This window comes from Suricata suricatta, chromosome 16 (assembly GCF_006229205.1).
Source record: "Suricata suricatta isolate VVHF042 chromosome 16, meerkat_22Aug2017_6uvM2_HiC, whole genome shotgun sequence".
Classification (NCBI taxonomy): Eukaryota; Metazoa; Chordata; class Mammalia; order Carnivora; family Herpestidae; genus Suricata; species Suricata suricatta.
Genome location: NC_043715.1, coordinates 39,731,253 through 39,748,782, shown reverse-complemented (window position 1 = coordinate 39,748,782; position 17,530 = coordinate 39,731,253).

Sequence of the window (17,530 nt, the reverse complement as noted above, 5' to 3'; positions counted from 1 at the left end):
TGGCAGGTGGCACCCAGCTGGCACTGGAGACTGGTTCCTATTTTCATCCCATCCTGCCTGTGAACATAACTACAATGCAGACAAGCAGGCCTGGCACCTTCCAGAAAGGCCAGAGCCTGGGGCCTGCAGCAGACCAGGAGGAGGCCCGGGGGCCAACCTGACCCAGGCATGGGGGCTTCTGAAGAGCCCCCTCACCTTCTGCACTTCTTAGGGCTGTATACCCTCCTGGAGCCTGGGCCCAGCAGGGGTCTCCTCTCAGGAACAAGGCCTTTGCTTCTTTGTGTGTCCAAATCCTTACTCCACAGACCTAGTGGCTGCTACCATTGCCCTTGCTGCTGGCCATCATGGCAAGTGGCAGTGACTGGCACAGCGAGTGGTGGCCCCCAGTGGGCAGTAACTGCCCTGCTCTGCGGTGGGGGAGCAGAGAGGCCACCCCAGGAAATCCTGCATTAGCCGGAGCCCAGCTCCTGCTCCCCTTTTGCAAATCTGTCACTGCCATTCTAGGCCTTAGCCAAGGAGGGGACCGAAGGCTCGAGGCTTCAGAATCCCACTGCGCACTGGGCCTGACTTCTGGGAAGACCCCCAGAGGAATGATGAAAACCAGCTCTTCCTGGGAACCAGTCCAGCCCAGGCCCCACTTGCCTTCAGCGCCCGCACCCTCTTCAACCCATTCCCAAGTGGCCCTGGAGGCATTCACATTTTAACGGAATCTTGGGACGAACAGCAGAAGAATCTGGTTCCAGAGGTGGAATGTCAGGCGGAGACAGTGGGTCAGAGGTCTCTGGGGTCCCGCCTCTCAGGAAAGACCTCTGTCTACACCAACTTAGGGTCGGGATCCGAGGCCGGCCTGGTCACAGAGTCTGGGAAAGGCCCTCTTCATGCCCTGGAGCAGTGGGTCTGTGCCCAGGCCCCTCGCTCAGCCTTGGAAGGGTGTGTGCGGAACCAAAGACCGGGGCCTCTGTTGTGTGCACCCATCCCCCAATGGGGGAGAGAGACCCCCAAAGGCAGACCCCAGGAGGTAACAGCCCTCATCCTGAAGGCTGCAGGGGATATAGCCCCAGGCCTCCACTTCTAGCTGTCCACCCCCAAAGTGCACCCCTGACACCCCTCTCCCCACCCTGCAGGACGTCCCCCAAGAAGCCCCCGTTTCCCTCTGAATTTCTTCTGGCAGCCATTCAGCTCAGGTCACCCATCCCTTCTGAGCTCCGTGTTCTACCGAGTGGGGGTTGGGAACCTCTGGAACGGGGGCCTGTGTGGCCCCAGGGACCCTGCAGGGTGACCTGGCTGCTGGGAGTCTGTGTGAGTGGTGAGCCTGGTGTGTGTGACAGACATGGGCAGAGCGGAGCTCGGTCTGTGTGTGTCTGTGGGCTGTGTCACTGTGGCAAGTGTGTGACTGTGTGGTGTGTGTGTCTGTGATGTATGTGTGTGTGGTCTTGCCGGTGTGGTGCGGGTGGTGTGGGCACCGTGTGGTGTCTGCGGAACGTGTCATGTGTCAGTGTGTGGTGTGGGGTCTGCAGGCCCTGTCAGTGTGACATGTGTGTCTGTGTGTGGTGTGCATATGTGTGCACATGTGTGGCAAGCCATGTTGGTGTGACGTGCGTGTCTGTGTGTGGTGTGTGTGTGCACGTGTGGCGTTTGTAGGCCATGTCTTGTGACGTGTGTGTGTGTGTGTGTGTGTGTGTGTGTGTGTGGTGGCTTCAGGCCATGTCAGTGTGACATGTGTGTCTATGTGTGATGGGGGGGTTGTGGGTCTGTGTGGATATGTGAGAACATGGGTCTGACCATCTGGGCTGGGCGTCATGTGCCGACCCTGGGGCTCCGCAGGGAGTAGGAGGGGCCCCGGGTGTGATCATTAGAATGAGGAAGAGCTGGGCTCCCCTGTGTGGCCACCGAGTCCCCATGGGGGTGCAGGGCAGGCCGGGCACTCCTCGGGGACCAGGGCTCTGACACTATCTGCACCCCAGCCTCCTTCCGTCCACACGCTGTCCAACGCCGCAAAGGCCCAGCCAGCCCGGGGCACGTGTCCCCTGTCTGCCGGCAGGGCAGGGTCCTGGGCACCCAACAGGGAGGAGAGAAGCCCACGGGCCTCAGCCCTCGGTGCTCAGTCTGCACTTCCAGCAGGGTTTCCTACTCACAGGCCTGTGACTCCAAGCCTTGGGTTCAAGTCCACCTCCAGCTCCCAGGGGAAGACAGAGGCCTAGTTTCTCCAAGGCCTAGTTTCTTGGGCGCAGGCGGGTCACCAGGATGCAGGCTTAGCCCGAGACGGACTGCTCAGCACAGGCAACCATCACGGCTGTTTCCTCAACCTCCAGTCCCGGCCCCCAGGCTGCTCCCCCTGCCTGGCCCAGGTCCCAAGTACAGAGGAATGCGGCTCCCGGACAGACCAGAACACTGCCTGGATGGACCAGCAGGGTGGCCAAGGGCCTCAGAGTGCTGTGCTGGGGCCTTACAGACGCCCCTGTCCGGCCCAGGGGCCTCAGGGCTGGCTGACCACATGCCTGCCTGGCCTGGGCCAGCCACACTGGCCTTCCACCCCAGACCTGGCTGCCCCTCGTGGCTCCTGAGTGTGGCCCAGGGAGGCAGAGAGGCGGCGCCTGAGGGGCCCCTGCAGTGGGTCAGGATTCCTCCTCAGGGGGCACCTGCTGGAGGTCCAGGGGGAGGCCAATGGAGTCGGGGAGAAATGAGCCGACTTCCTGGCTGCTCCACTCACTTGTCTCTCAGCCTCGCTGCCCGCATCGGCCGTGTATGCTCACACCTCCAAGGACTCCTCAGCTGCTTTCCTATCTTAGTGGGGAGTCCCTGTCCATCCTGCTTCACCCACCTTCCTCCTCACCCTGGTGTATGGGGGTGGCGCGCAGGGGAAGTGTCTCATCACTAGAGCTTCTGGGCCATTCCCTCTCCCCCGCTGCAGACACCAATGGACCTAGGAGAGAGGGCTGCCTGACCCTGTGGCTCCCAGAACACCCATGTGGGGGAGCGATCTCCTCTCAGAAGCAGGAGCCAGCATGGAGGCCCTCCAGGTCCAAAGACAGGTAGCCAGGTCAGGGTGACATGGTGCGTGACCGGCAGGTCCTGTTGTGCTGGCCAGACCTCCGGAGGCCAGAGTCTACTGGAGTCCATGTAGGAGCCCAGGACTCCCCTGATGGCTTTGCAGGGTGGGTCAGGGGACTTCAACGGGGCAACGGGCTGGTCGGGCAGGACCGGGAGGCCAGAGCAGTGACCCCCCCTGGCCCAGCTGAAGAGAATGGGGCTAGGGAGCACTTGGGGGGCCTCTGAGGAACTGCTTCCTCATTCTCAGGTCAGGGCTGCTGGAACCCAGACTGGTCAGAGAGACTGGCTGCAGGAAAGGGGTGCCCTGGAGAGGACAGGGGCCCTCCAATCCCCCAGAGGCCTGTGGCACCGTGGGGCTCATGGGGGCTACGTGCCATGCCTAGCTGCACACTCCCTATCCTGGGGTTCTTCTAAGCCAGACCCATGCTATAAGGACAGGGGTTCTGAGGCTCAGGCCTCCAGCCCGGTGCACAGCAATTTGTGGGGGAGGGGGAGGGGAAACCTTTAAAAGCCTCAGATAGGAGATAGGATGCCCGGAGTCCCTCCCCTGGCCTCCCAAGGGCCCTGGGCCCCAGAAGGCACCCAGAAGGGACTCTAAATCCTTCATCCGCAGCCCTTGGCTGTCTGGCATATTCAGCTCCGAGGCCCGGCCGATTCGCCTGCCAGGGAGGTCCTACCAGGGAGGCCCCAGGGGCAGCTGCTGACTTGGGCCCTGAGTGTGGAGTGAAGAGAAGAGGCTGGACCATGGAGCCTGACAGCCTCATGCTCCCTTCCCCTCACAGCCGGGGCTGTAGCCGGGAGTCATCTCTCCTCAGCCACCCCAGAGACCAGAGCAAGGATTGGTGGAAAGACCAATAGGTTCAGGGGTCACACTGTGTGGCCAGGAGAGGTCAAAGATCTGGTGACAGCGGACTCAGAGGTATTGATCTGGTGGGGGAGGTGACAGAACTCTACCCCCTGCCCCGGAGCTGTGGGCATGGGCTGGTGGTCAGCGAGCTGGACCCAGCAGATCCCACCTCAGAGCAGACTCCTTGGGATGAGGGGCTGGGGGGCTACAAAACCCCCTCCCATGGCTCTTGGTCTCTCAGCAGGCAGGGGAACCAGTTGGCATTCCACAGTTGATTTCGGTTATCACCCTTGGGCTGGTGGTCCGGCGTGCCTGGGCCTGTGTGGCCAGGGGACAGCAGTGACAAGAGGTCATGTGCTCCAGCCCCAAAGCCCTCTCAGCTTTGATGTGACAGTCAATAAGCCCAACCCCCCCTTGGAGAGGATGGGCCGACTTCTTGAGGGAGGGAGGTTACGGCTGCAGTGAGCCTCAGCGCCTCCCCATCTTACCCGCCCTAGGGAATGGGCTTGGGTCGCTCCAACATGGCAGTGACCACAGCACCTCCAGAGTCAGGCAGCCCCCCCACCGACCCGCCTCAGGCCCTATGCCCAGCCTGCTTCCTGCTCCCTTCCACCCCAGAGAGCTGAGAGGTGGCCAGATACCCCACCGTCCCGTATCCCTCTCACACACAGCGCCCCCTCCGCCGGGTCCAGGTTGGGACAAGGCTGGCCTGGAGGGGAGGCACTGTCATGACTTAGAGGGAGAAAGGCCACCTCCCCCAACTGAACTCACCCCAAACACATTGGACCCAAAGGTGTTTCCTCCATCCCTGCCCAGGGAGAGAGAGTGAGGAGTGTCTACCTGTGTCCATGTGCGTGTGTATCCACACATGGGTTGGTCCACATGCTTGTTAGCTCACGCATTTGTGTGTATCCGTGTTCCGTGTGGGTCCGTTTATGGGCACCAAGTACATGTGTGGACATGCACTTGCATGCATGGTGAACCGTGTGGCTGTGGGCACATGTGGGCACATTCTGTGTGTGTGTGAGTGTGCTCACATGTGTTTGGCCTGAGCCTGAGGCTGGGCTGGCCCCCTTCCAAGTGCTGACTGGAGAGACACTCCAGCTGTCCCTTGGAATGGCTCCGTCCGGCCTTAGCCAGAAACCCTTACCAGTCCCTATGGCCCCGGCCCTGGCAGCTGTCCTACAGCTGAGGGCTCCTGATAGCCCTGAGCCGAGCTGGCTGCAGGGCCAGAGGGCAGCTCTGTCCACTGGGAAGGCATGCGGTGGCCCCTGGCTCAGAGCATGCCTAAGCTAGAGGTCACTGGCACTGAGGCTGAGGCACCTTGCCCACTGGGGTCTGGAGCTGTCCTAGCTGCCACCAGGCCTAGGCGGGGGCCATCTCTGGGCAGTGACCCCTACTGGGCACATCAGGTACTGCAGACTGGCTTTACAAGTCATTGTGCAGAGAAAGGAAGCTCTTTCCTACCTTGCCGTTTCTCCCTGCAGTAAGCAGTAAGTGGGTATCTGATTTTCAAACCATGCTCCAGGGAACCCCTGGGGTTCCTCCTTGTCCCTGTAAGGGTTCCCAAAAGTTGATGCTGCCTCGCCTGCCTCCTCAAAAGAGTGTATTGGACTTGTGAAGACATTTCTCCAAAAATATGTTTAAATCCTTAGGCCAAATGTTGACCCTTCAGCTCTAGGAACCTGTTTATGAAGGTACCAGAGTCAGATCTTCTTTTAGAACAACTCACTGAGGGGGCATCTAGGTAGCTCAGTCGGTTAAACGTCTGACTTCAGCTCAGGTCTGATCTCACCGTTTGTGAGTTCAAGCCTCGCACTGGGCTCTGTGCTGACGGCTCAGAGCCTGGAGCCTGCTTCAGATGCTGTGCCTCCCTCTCCTTCTGACCCTCCCCCACTTGCACTCTTCTCTCTCTCAAAGGTTAATAAGAATTAAAAAAAAAAAAAAGAGGAAGAACTCATTGAGTTTTAACCCATCATCTCCTGCTAGGTGTTCAGTATTACTTTAGGTGGGATTCTGGTTTCAATACGTCTTGGGAACCAGAAAGACACCCTGCAGAGGACCAGCGTCCACCTCAGAGCCGAGCAGACTTGGGGGGAACCCTGGGTCCTGGCCCTTTGGTGGGGGCTGACTCACAGCCTCCAGTAAAAGGGCATGTATATGAGGGTCTCTCGGCGGGCGGGCTCACTGCTCAGGTCTTGACCTGGAGAGACCCCAGTACCAGCGCTTCTCCCCCCAGCAACCGCCGACTCCACCCCCAGAGCAGGCAGAGCGGTTGTGGCCTGTCCCTCCCCGCCGTGTGGTTTCCCACCTCCTCCCATTTGCCTCCAGTGCCTCCACATAACCTGTCAGGCACATCACGAAGCCTACAGTCCACACCAAGCAGGGGTGCCTGAAGCCACTGAATGGGATTCGCGGCTCCCAGGAGCACGAAGCAGACACAGATGGGCTGTGGTCAGTGCTCTGCCACCCTGGCCCACCTGGCCACCACTTCCAGCTTAGATTGGTGTTGGAAGCTCCTCATGAGGGCCACCTGCCTACAGTTCCCTCCAGGGCTGATGGCTGGATATCCCGGCATGACAAAGCCTGGGGGTCGCTGGGGCTCTGCTAGAGGTGGGTGGGAGCTAAGACCCCAGGATGTCCTGTGCTGGCCAGGCAAAATCAGAAGGGACGGGGACAGGCTTGTCCCATCCCCATCTCATCCATGCCTTTCTTCCTTCCTTCACTCACTCCGTAGTTTATTGCTGTGGGCCGGCACTGTGCTAGGTGGTGTGGGTTCAGTCAACCAAACAGATCACTGAGCTCTGGTCCAGGGCAGGTAGTGGGGGAGGCGGTGATAAAACGGAGTAAGTTAAACATACCGCCTTTCAGATGGTGGCCAGGGACAGGAGCAAGGCAGTGGGGAGACAGCACGGGGGAGGTTGAGGATGCCATCTGCAAAGCAGGGACAGAGAAGGCTCCCCGAGAAGGTGATACGGGAGCACATCTGAAGGAGGTGAGGAAATGAGCCCTGAGGACATGTGGGAAGAGCATTCCCAGCCGAGGGAACACTGAGGACAGGGCCCCAAGGCTGGAGTGTGCTGGCTCAAGGCGCAGTGTGTCTGGGTCCAAACAGGTGATGAAGAGAACACTTATGAGGTAAGCCAGTTCGGGCTGCAGATAAGGTTGCTGCCAAGGGATGGTCTTTGCATTTATTCTGAAGGCTGCAGAGACACTGCAGGGTGCTGAGCAGCGGAGAGACTCAGGACGGGAACACCGTCACCCTTCCCTCTGACCTACCCCCGGTCCTTTTGCTCTCAGCCAAGAAGACTACCCAGGAGCCTGGGAACCGAGACAGATCAGCCCTGCCCTGACATGCTCTAGGGAGCCCTCGACCAATGCGGAAAGCCCTTCTTGGGGTTGTACCTGCTCCCCAGCCCACGGGGATATGAGGGCCGGGTCTTAGAGCTGGTGACACTTGTTCTTCAGCGGCCATGACAAGCTGAGTAGAACAAGCCCATCAGCCACATCTCAGCAGGAAGGCACCACCACCCTGCAGAGGGCACAGCCCCTGAGATCTCTCCCCGCTGAGGGTCCTCGGGGAGAAGAAGGCAATGTGGTCTGAAGCCCTTTCGGGCCTGTTTCCTTCCACCCTCCAATCCCCATCCCTGCCCTCTCCCCGCACAGGCCTCGGTGTTTCACTAATTACAGGTTTGGCTTTTGCGTGCCTCAGGGCCTTTGTACATACTGTTCCAGCTGTCTGTCCAGAACGTTCACATGACTGATTCTCGTCTTTACTTGCTCACAAACCCCACAAAAGTCACTTTGCGATATAGTTCCAATGTGACAGCATCTCCGTCACACTTTCCCAGGTTAATTTATTTGGCAGTACTAACACCCTATCGCTGGCAAGCTCCATAGGTGGAGTCCAGTTGTCTTGTTTGTGGCCGCATCCCCAGTGCTGGGCACACAGTAGGTCCTTGCTGAGCATTGCATGAATGCATGGGCAAGCGCATGGGCGAGTGCACGGCAGGGGGTGGGGGCAGGGTCTGAGAGGGTTCCAGAAGGCTGAAGAAGGCTCAATGGGTCTTCGGGAATCCAGTTGCCAGCTGGGCCTGGGTGGGGGCAGAGGTGGGCATGTGCAAGCTCTACCCTCCTCCGTGGAAAATGTCTCCTTCTGGATGGGGCACCGCCTCCCCAGACAATCCAGGGAGGGCCCCTGCCGGTGGGATTGGGCACACCTGGGAAGATAAGGGGCCCAGGCCGCTCACCTGGAGCCCTTCTTCTGTCCCATGGGCGCCTGGTGACACCTAGTGGCTGGTATTCCTGATGCACTGTGTCCCTGATTACCAAACTCCTTCCCTGGGCCTGTACTGGGGCCTTGGTCTCCACCCACTCACGTTCTCACGGTCCCCCTCCCCCTGTGGGGGGAGGGGCGTGCTCTCTGGGGCTCCTGCCCACACATTCACTCTCATACCCTCTCTCAAGGCTCATTCCTCCCACGCATGGTGACAAAGCCACTAGGGGCCCAAGGGGGTGTCCTTGAGACCCTCTGGGCAGAGGGCCTTGTCTTGCCTGCCAGCCCCACTCCATCCCCAGGTGTGTCACGGCCACCTAGTCCACCCTGGGGGGCGGGGAAGGCCTGGAGGGCAGGGTGCAATGACACCTGGGATTCTCTGCCCATCTCCTCCTGCTGGGCCTCACATACTTGGACCAGAGGCACGAGACCAAGGTCAAGAACCAGGAAGAGCCAGCTCATAGGCAAGGCCCTCATGAATGAGGGAGGGGGCTCTTGAGGGCAGAGCAGGGGAAAGGGTCTGGGAGCCAGGCCAGCCCCCGGAGTGGGTACATCCACATCGGCCAAAAGCAACTTCGCTGAGCCAGGGCCAGGCTGCCTGCGTCACCAAGAGGAGCCTGAGGAACTGGGGGAAAAGCCTGGTAGGCGGGGTGCCCAAACCCAACCAACTGAGGCATGGGGCACACCTGACCCTCAGCACAGGGCATTGCCTGGGGCCTGGGACCCCAGAACCTCCTGGGCCTGAAAAGACCAATTTCAGGTATGCCCCCCTGCCTTCTCCAATAGCGACCAGGACAGGAGGACAAGGGTCACTTTCCCCATTTCCCAGCTGGGGGCACTGAGGCCTGGCCAACACTAACAGAGACATGAGCTCACTTTGCAGGCTGCTGGGGGCCAGGGTCTCCACCTCCCTCCTCCCAGGACCCAGGGGTTGCTCACCACTGTGCACGCAGCCCTGCCAGCTTGGAGATGGCCTTGACCACCTGTGCACCTCTCCCTGACCCCCCTCCCCGGCCTCCAGTCCCTGCACAGCACTGAGCAAGTATGCCAGTAGCCAGGGTCCCCACAGGGCAGGAAGGAGTCTCCACCCAGAGCTGAGGAGGGGCATGAACCTGGGTCAGGGGCACATGGGGTGGTAGGTGGTGGTGACGAATGAGGTGGAGGCCAGCCCAGGTGCCTGTAACCACTGCTCGTGCCCACGCTCTGGGCCCCAAGCCTCTGGAGCTGGGAGTTCAGGCTCCACGAGGGGTAGGTGCCTGTGGCTGGACTGGAGGCCAGCCTCCGAAGCCTCCTCCCCCCGTAGGAATAAGGGTGCCACTTTGCATCCCCAGTGCTTTCCCTCAGTCTCAGCTCCACTTGGATTGGAGCAGGTTTTCCCCGGGGGGCACTTCCAGCCAGAGAAATGCCAACGTCCCCCTACTGCCCCTCCCCCCATTTCCACAGGGGCAGGGGCGGAAGCTCCAGGCAGGGGGACAAGATTCCAGGTCCCTCCCAAGCTGCTCCGCTCACGGTGTAACCCACGGCTCTCCCGGGCCTGCCCCTGAACACGACCCCCTTCAGATCCGGGGGTACAGGAGTCCTCGTGAATGAAAATAGAATTGAACAGATTCAGTCTTGCCACCTTCTCAGAGCCAGACTCTGAGGATGCTGGTGGAGATAGGACGGGGGACAGAGGAGAAACGTGGCCTGGCTGGATGCTTCCATGGGCACTGGGATACCCGGAAGGAAATGCTGGCCCAGCCTGTGCAGGGGAGGGGTCAGCTGAGGAAGGGCTCCCCAGAGAAGGAAGGGCTCACCTTCTGAAAGAGAAACTCCCTCAGACTTGGATGGAGTTCCACGGTAACCCAGAGCAAATGAGATCCCAGGCTGCTGGAAGGGGAGGTCAGAATTAGGGAGCAGCAGCAGCGGTGAGGCGGGCGAGGCTGGAGCATGGACACAGTGGGGGCTGGGGCAGGGACGGGCCAGATGGCCCTATAGGGAGGGGCCAGTGAGGCGGTGGTGACAGGGCCCTAGGGAGAATCCAGAACAGTAGGTCTTACAGAGTGTGGGGGGAAGGGGCTTCTGGGCATGGCTGCCCCCAGCCTTGGATTCGAGAACCAGGTAGGTGAGAAGCCCTCACCTTCTGGCTTGCTGCTCCCACAGGCATTTCAGAAACGGAGGGGGAAACGCCGGTGCCGCAGTAACCGTGTGCTGTAGGCATCGCCGGTGGGGGCCCGGGGTGTGCCCAGGGTCCTGCATCCTGCACGCCCGCAAATACGCCACTGGCCACTCAGACGAGCTGGAGGCTCCCAACCAGGGGTGACTCTGCCGCTTGGGGGAACTTTGCCAACATGTGGGGACGTTTCTAGCGGTCACAACCTGGGATGAGGACGCTGCCGGCACGTAGCAGCCAGAGACGCCGTCCCACACCCTCCGGAGGGGCAGCCTGTCCCCAGCGTCCTGCTGCAAGTGAGAACTGCTAGGACTGATCGGAGTCCGGAAGCTACTTCCACTTTCCAAAACAGCCTTTCCTAGGGATGCAACATGCGTAAAAACCTAGCGGGGATGGAACCTTGTTTCCCTTGGAAACTTGCCAAGCGTTGTTCCCCGGTTTGAAGAATCACGTCCGCAAGATAACACAGTGGCCTCGGCAGGCGTCCGGGCCGGGAGAATGTGCCAGGCCCCGTCTGTGTCGGCCGCAGCTATGGCCGCGAGGCTTCTGCACCATCAGCTGCTTCGGAGTCCTCTGGAGACCATCCCCACGCATGTTTCCAAATCGAATACACATTATGAAGTTATTCATGATTTTCCTTTTATTTTTCCCTTGTTTTAAAGTTAGAACATGATATCGATTTTTTTTAACTTAAGGTAAGTTGTAAGTTAGATTATGAAGGCAAGGTAATTATTTTGGCAAGAAGACATTGTAAGATTCTTTATAGAAGAGGCCGTGAGTCTGACTGGATTGACCAGATCTGGGTGCTCACGGGAGGTGGGGGTAGGGAGGAGGTGAGATGGGACCCTCAGCCCTGCCCCATCTCCTCCAGGCAGTGCGCCCCGTTCCTGTCTCACAGCCCAGCCGAGCCTCCGGGGTTCGGACCGAGGCCCTGAGAACCCTCGCCTCACTCCTCTCGCCTGTGAGATGAGCCCCAAGAAGACACACCATCTTCGCCGTGGGAAAGAGCCCCAGTAGATGTGAGGGCCCTTGGCAACGGTCCTGCAGGGACTGGAGGTTCCCAGGCGCCCTGGTGGCTCACGTCAGCTCAGGAGCAGCATGACAGATTCAGGCCCTCTTCTAGTAGAGATCTCAGCCCAGCCCGCCCACAGTGGCTGGTGCCTTGTGCCCAGAGGTGGTCCCAGGAGGGTGCTCGGGGCTGAGGCTGGGGAGACCCCTCTGACACTGAGATTGCTTCTCCTCAGACCCTTCCAGGGGCACCCGGGACCCTGCAGGCCCTCAGACAGGAGCCCTGAAGTGGGGCTTCATTTCTGCAGAGAGACTCACACCCACGACCCCAGGGAGTCGATCCCCGTGTTCTCTCCACCAGCTCTGGCACAGTCAGCGCAGGGGGCGCCCCCACAGGAGGGGAATCTAGGTGGGGGGGGGCCAGCCAAAGAGCCGTTTCCAGATCTGTGTGGTCTCCCAGTGATGGGCCCCGCATGGTCCCCAAGCCACTCGCAGGACTAAGGACAGGGCCCACCCGCGGAATGACCTCCGGCAGAGTCCCAGGAGTGGACACGTTCTCAAACGCAAGCAGTATCCGGGGATGTGCAGTCACGTTTTTACATTAAAAATGTGAGTTTGTCCCAAGTCCACGTCTAGATTGCCCCAATTTTTTGCAACCGCTATTGATGGTTCTTGGTGTTTTGAGACACCGGGGCCTCGGAGGGGCCTGCCTGGGCACCCGATCCACTCCAGAGGCACCCACGCCACCGCCCGCGCCTTTCCCAGGCGCGCTGCCTCCCTGCCTGCTGGGCCTGCAAAGCCCCTGCCCACCGGGCCATGGTCGGCCTGTCAGGGCGGCTCCACGGAGCTGTGAGAAAGGCCAGGGCCCATCAGATAAGGCTCTGGGCCCTCCCCACAACCCCGCCACCACAGGCGGCTCTACTGCCTTCGAGGCCCTCCCGGGCCCCGCCCCAGGCAGGTGTGCTGCTCGGAATGAATTTCACTACAAGATCTCTCTGGTTTCACTATGAGTTTTCTGACCCAGGCCAGCACCCACAGGCCCGGGGCCCTCCCCTGCCTCTCTCAGGCCAGGAGGCAAGCTTCCCCACTCAGGCAGCAGGAGGAAGGAGCCTGGGCAGCGCCTGGGAAGTACTTCCCTACCTCCCAGATGACTCCAGAGGTCCCAGGAAAAGGTCGGTCCTGGTTCCAGGAAGCCTGTCCTGCCCTCTCCAACCCAGTGGGACTGGGTCCAGCAGAGGCCTAGGTTGCCTGACATCAGAGAGAGGCCGGCCACCAAGAAAGAGTTCAAGCCAAGGACGGGGAAGCTGCCCTCTGGTGGCACTTTTTGGAATAGCAGGTGTCCTTGAGTGAGGGCCAGGGCCAGAGGGGGTGCCCAGCCTCCTGGCTAGCCAGCAAGACAGGTCTAGGACCACTAGGGGGGAGAAGGGAGCCCAGTTCCAGAGCAGAGGCCCGAGCCCCAACTTTTCAGTTTCCAACTGGCCCTGTTCCCACAGCGCCCCATTCCCCCAACAAGAGCCACACAATGGTGACGCAGGAAGGCACGAGAGTCCCCGACTCCCCCAAAAGTCACCCCTCCCCTCCATTTCTCTCTTCTGACCAGTGGGCCCAGGAACCCCAGGGTCTGGACAAGCTGCCCGCCCAAGACAGCTGTGGGCACTGAGGGCTCATGGGCGCCCCTCACTCCCTTCACAGATATTAAATGACCCATTAGTGAAATGGTCTCCCTGTGGAGGTATCACTGGGAAGGGTTGGCCCTCACCCGCCTCCTCCCACCAGCCCTACCCCACCCCCTGCGTGGCTGCCCTGAGCCCGGACAGTTGAGGATGGGGAAAGGGATCAGATTTGCACTCTGGAGCAATCCTGGGGTAGCAAAGAAGCTGTTGTCAGCCACAAGGAAAGGGTGTGGGCAGCAGAGAGTATCAGGTGCCTGGGGTGTGTGGTATGGAGTGGTGAAGAACCCCCCAAAGTGGGGGCAGTCTGAGCTCTGGGGGTGGAGACAGAAAGGAGTAGTAAGGATTCTATGGAGCGACACAGGCCCCACCAAGCAGATCCTGTCCCATCGAGGGACCTGCCTAGGACATGTTTAATGTCCTATTCTTGTGAAAGTGAATGGAACCTACATACAAAAAATAATCACACAAATCATCAACATTCCAGTTTCACTAACTGAACATACTTATATAACCAGCCTCCGAAAAGGAAGGAGGACATGATCAGCACCCCAGAGCCCCCCTCCTGCCCCTCTCCTGACCTTACCTCCCAGGGTAACCTCTGTCTTAAGTCCTAGCATCGCACATTACTTTTGCCAGGTCTAGAACTTCACATAAATGCCCTCGCCACAGAACATAATACCACCTTCAGCCTCTTTTGCTCAGTGTTGTGTTTATGAAAGTTATGTGCGTTGTAGCCTGGTAGCAATTCGTTTATTGTGCATTTGTTCAGTGCCCATTTCCTTTGTTTATTTCCTTCAGGATCCAAATATACTCTGATGTATTCATTCTGCAGATAACGGTTATATAGTTTCCAGTTTGGGGCTACTATGAAGAGAGCAATGTTGTAGATGTCTTTGTGCATTTATACATCATTTCTGCTGGGCATATACCCGGGAGTGCATCCCAGCCCAGGCCTCCAGAAACAGAGTCTGAGGCCGAAGGTGGCACTTCTTGCTTCGGGGGTGCAATCACAGGGAATCGGGAGGTAGAGAGGAAAGGAGAGAGGAAGGCAAGATAGCCAATACGATGAGTTTCTGAGTTGGCCACCACTTGGCACCAGATTGCTGGGCCCACGGGACCCTCTCAAAAGAGGCTGTAGGACATGATTTGCGGCAGTCCACTGGGATGAGGAATGGGCAGAATTTGTCCCCTAGTTCCCATCTGTCACCATCAAAGAGTGAGCCCTAGTGTGTTAACTCCTCACACGTGGGTTACAAGTGTGTGGGGGCCAGGTTGGTCCTTCATCACCTCACCTCAGGGGCAGCAAGGAAGCCCCAGGGGGTAATGGGAAGAGCCAGAAGGTTGCACTTGAAGTGGGAAAAGAAGTAAGCAAAGTGAGGCCAGAGGATCTGAGATGGTACCCAACCGGCATCTGACACAGAATGGAGATGCTGAGCCATGGGCGCTGGGAGAGACAGCGGGCAGCCTGCCCGGGGGGAGGGACCAGCGCACACTTCCTCCAGCACAAGAGCCCCACGTTGCTCCCACCCTCGCCAGCACTGGTGTTTAATTTTAAGCGCTCTGGTGAACGAGTAGTAGCATCTCATTCTGGTTTTAAGTGGCATTTCCCTGATGACTAATAAGGTTGAACACCTGTTCAGGAGTTTACCAACCATTTGGATATCTTCTCGTGAAGCCCCTAAAGACTTCTCCCTACTGATTTGTAGTAGCTTTCATATCTTTTTTTAGAAAAAAAGCTCTTTATCAGATATATATGTATTGAAATAACTTATCTTACTTTTCCCCTTTCTTAATCATATTTTTTTTGAGAGAGAGAGAGAGAAAGAGACATAGAGAGAGAGAGACAGAGAGAGTGCATTTGCACATGTGCAAGCAGTGAGGGGGGAGGCAGAGAAAGAGAAAGAGAATTTTAAGCAGGCTCCATGCCCCAGCACAGAGCCTGACAAAGGGCTGGATCTCACAACCCTGAGATCATGACCTGAACCAAAACTGATACTTTCCCAACCCAGGCACCCTTTAATCTTGTCTTTTGAGTAACAGAAGTTTCTAATTCTAATGGAGTCCAATTTGTCACTTTTTTTTTTACCAGTAATGCTTCCTGTGTCCTGTTTAAGAAAGTGAATCTATTCTCTCCCCGAAGTCTTCTTCTAGCTGCTTTCTCATTTTAGCTCTCACATGTACATTTCACGTGCACATCCACGGACTTGGTTTTAGGATATGGTGTAACGTGGTGATGAAGGGTATTTTTTCAATATGGATACTCAACTGACTCAGCACCATTTATTGAGAAGTCTGTGCTTTCTCCACTGCTCTGCAATGTCAACTTTGTGGCGCTACACCAGGAGCCCATGGATGGATGGCTTTATCTCCACAGTTCTGGTTTTGTCCCACTGGGTGATTTGTTTACCCTTGAGTCAATACCACATTGCTTTTAGCTGGAGCAAATCTTCCAACGTTGTTCTTTTTCATATATATTTTGTTTTATTTTATTATAAATGTTTATTTCATTTTGAGAGAGAGAGAGCGTGAGTGGGGGAGAGGCAGAGAGAGGGAAACAGGACCCTCAGCAGGCTCGGAGCTGACAGCAGTGAGCCTGACGCAGGGCTTGAACTCGCAAACTGTGAGACCAGGACCTGAGCTGAGGTTGGACACTCAACTGACTGAGCCACCCAGGCGCCCCTCTTTAGTATATATTTTAGAATCAGCTTGTCAAATTTCACCACCACCCACCCCCTCAAGAAAAATCCAATAAACAAAAACAAAAAAATTTAGATTAATGTAAGTGCTTTGGATCTTTATATAAATTCTACAGATCAACTTGAATAAAACCAACCTCATAAACTCTAATGAATGAACAGAGTATACGCCTCAATTAATTTATCTCTTGTACAATTTCTCTCAGTAATGTTTTATAATTTTCTATATAGAAATTGTACACATAATGCACTAGATTTATTTTTAGGTATTTGGTCTTTATGCTGTTATGAATTTACCCTCTAATTGTTGCTGGTACAATTAGTAGAAACACAATTAGTTTTTATATATTGAACTAGTATCTAGTGACTTTACTAAATTAACTAATTAGCTTTAAATTTATTTATACATTTTTTCTTTTACTCAATGTATCATATATATTATGAATCCTTTCCTATCTTCATACCTTTTTATTTCTTTCTGAATTAGCTTCTTTCACTTAGTAACATGCATTTACATTTTTTCTATGTTTTTTCATAGTTTAATAGCTCATTTCTTTTTAGCTCTGAATATTATTCTACTGGATGGATGTATCCCAGTTTCTTGATCCATTCACCTGCTGAAGGACATCCTGGGTACTTCCAAGTTTTGTCACTTAAGAATACAGCTATTATAAACATCTATGCACAGGTTTTTGTGGGGATATAAGTTTGTAATCCCTTTGGGTAAATACCAAGGAGTGTGCTAAGAATATGTTTTGTAAAAACCTGCCCAACTGTCTTCCAAAGTGGCTATACCACCTTCCGTTCTCACAAGTATTTGGTGTTGTTATTGTTCTAAATCTTAGTTAACTAAAAGGTGAGCCTTTTTACTTCTTTTTCTCGCCTTATTGCACTGGCTAGGACCTCTAGTACAGTGCTGTCCAAAACTGATTAGTGCTAACATTCTTTCACATTTCCAGTCTCAGTGGAAAAGCATTCAACGTTTAACCATTTAACGTGATGTTAGCTGTAAGGTTGGAGGTTTTGTTTGTTTGTCTGTCTGCTTCTTGGAGAGCTCTGGGTTTGGGGTAGAAAACTTTTATCAGTTTAAGTAAATTCTCTTCTGTTTATAATTTGCTATGATTTTTTTTGTTTGTTTAAATCATGGATGACTGTTTTCTGAATCTATTGAAAAGATCTCATGGCTTTCTGTTTTTCTCTGTTAATGTGGGGAAGTCCTGACAGGCTTTGGGATGTACACTAATCTTGCCAACTTTTTATTTGCATTGGGGCTGGCGATTCTAGTTCGACTCCACTAAAATGTCCTCTTGAAGTCTTGGGGCTGGACAATAACATGCAAATTCCATCCTACCGGTACCCTAGAGTCACCCCTTCTCTTCAAACACATAGTCCACATTTCCTGGGGAGGCTCAAGCCAACCCCAAGTGCACTAGCCCCCGCTGGACCCTCTCCCAGCAGACGCTAGTGTTGCAAAGACAACTGGGTGGGGAGGGCCAAACCAGTAGGTGGCCACTCCAGCTCCCCATCCTACTCCACTACATCCAGGAGTCATCTGAGCCCCTGTCGCCGCCCCCACCCCGCCCCTGCGCGAGGCTCCTTTAAGAAAGCCGGCTGCTGAACGCGTCTCTGGGGCGGGAGGCAGAGGGCGCCAAGAATGCGGGACTCCGACGGGAGCGCGAAGGCCGAAGCTTCGCCGGTGGCCTCCCCCTCCGGGTCCCCCCAGAACGCCACCCAGGGGCCTCCTGCTCCTTACTCCCAGATCCCCGCCCCCAGCTTCGAAGGTCCCTCCTCGGCAGCCAGACTCCTTGCACCTGCCACGCTCGCACC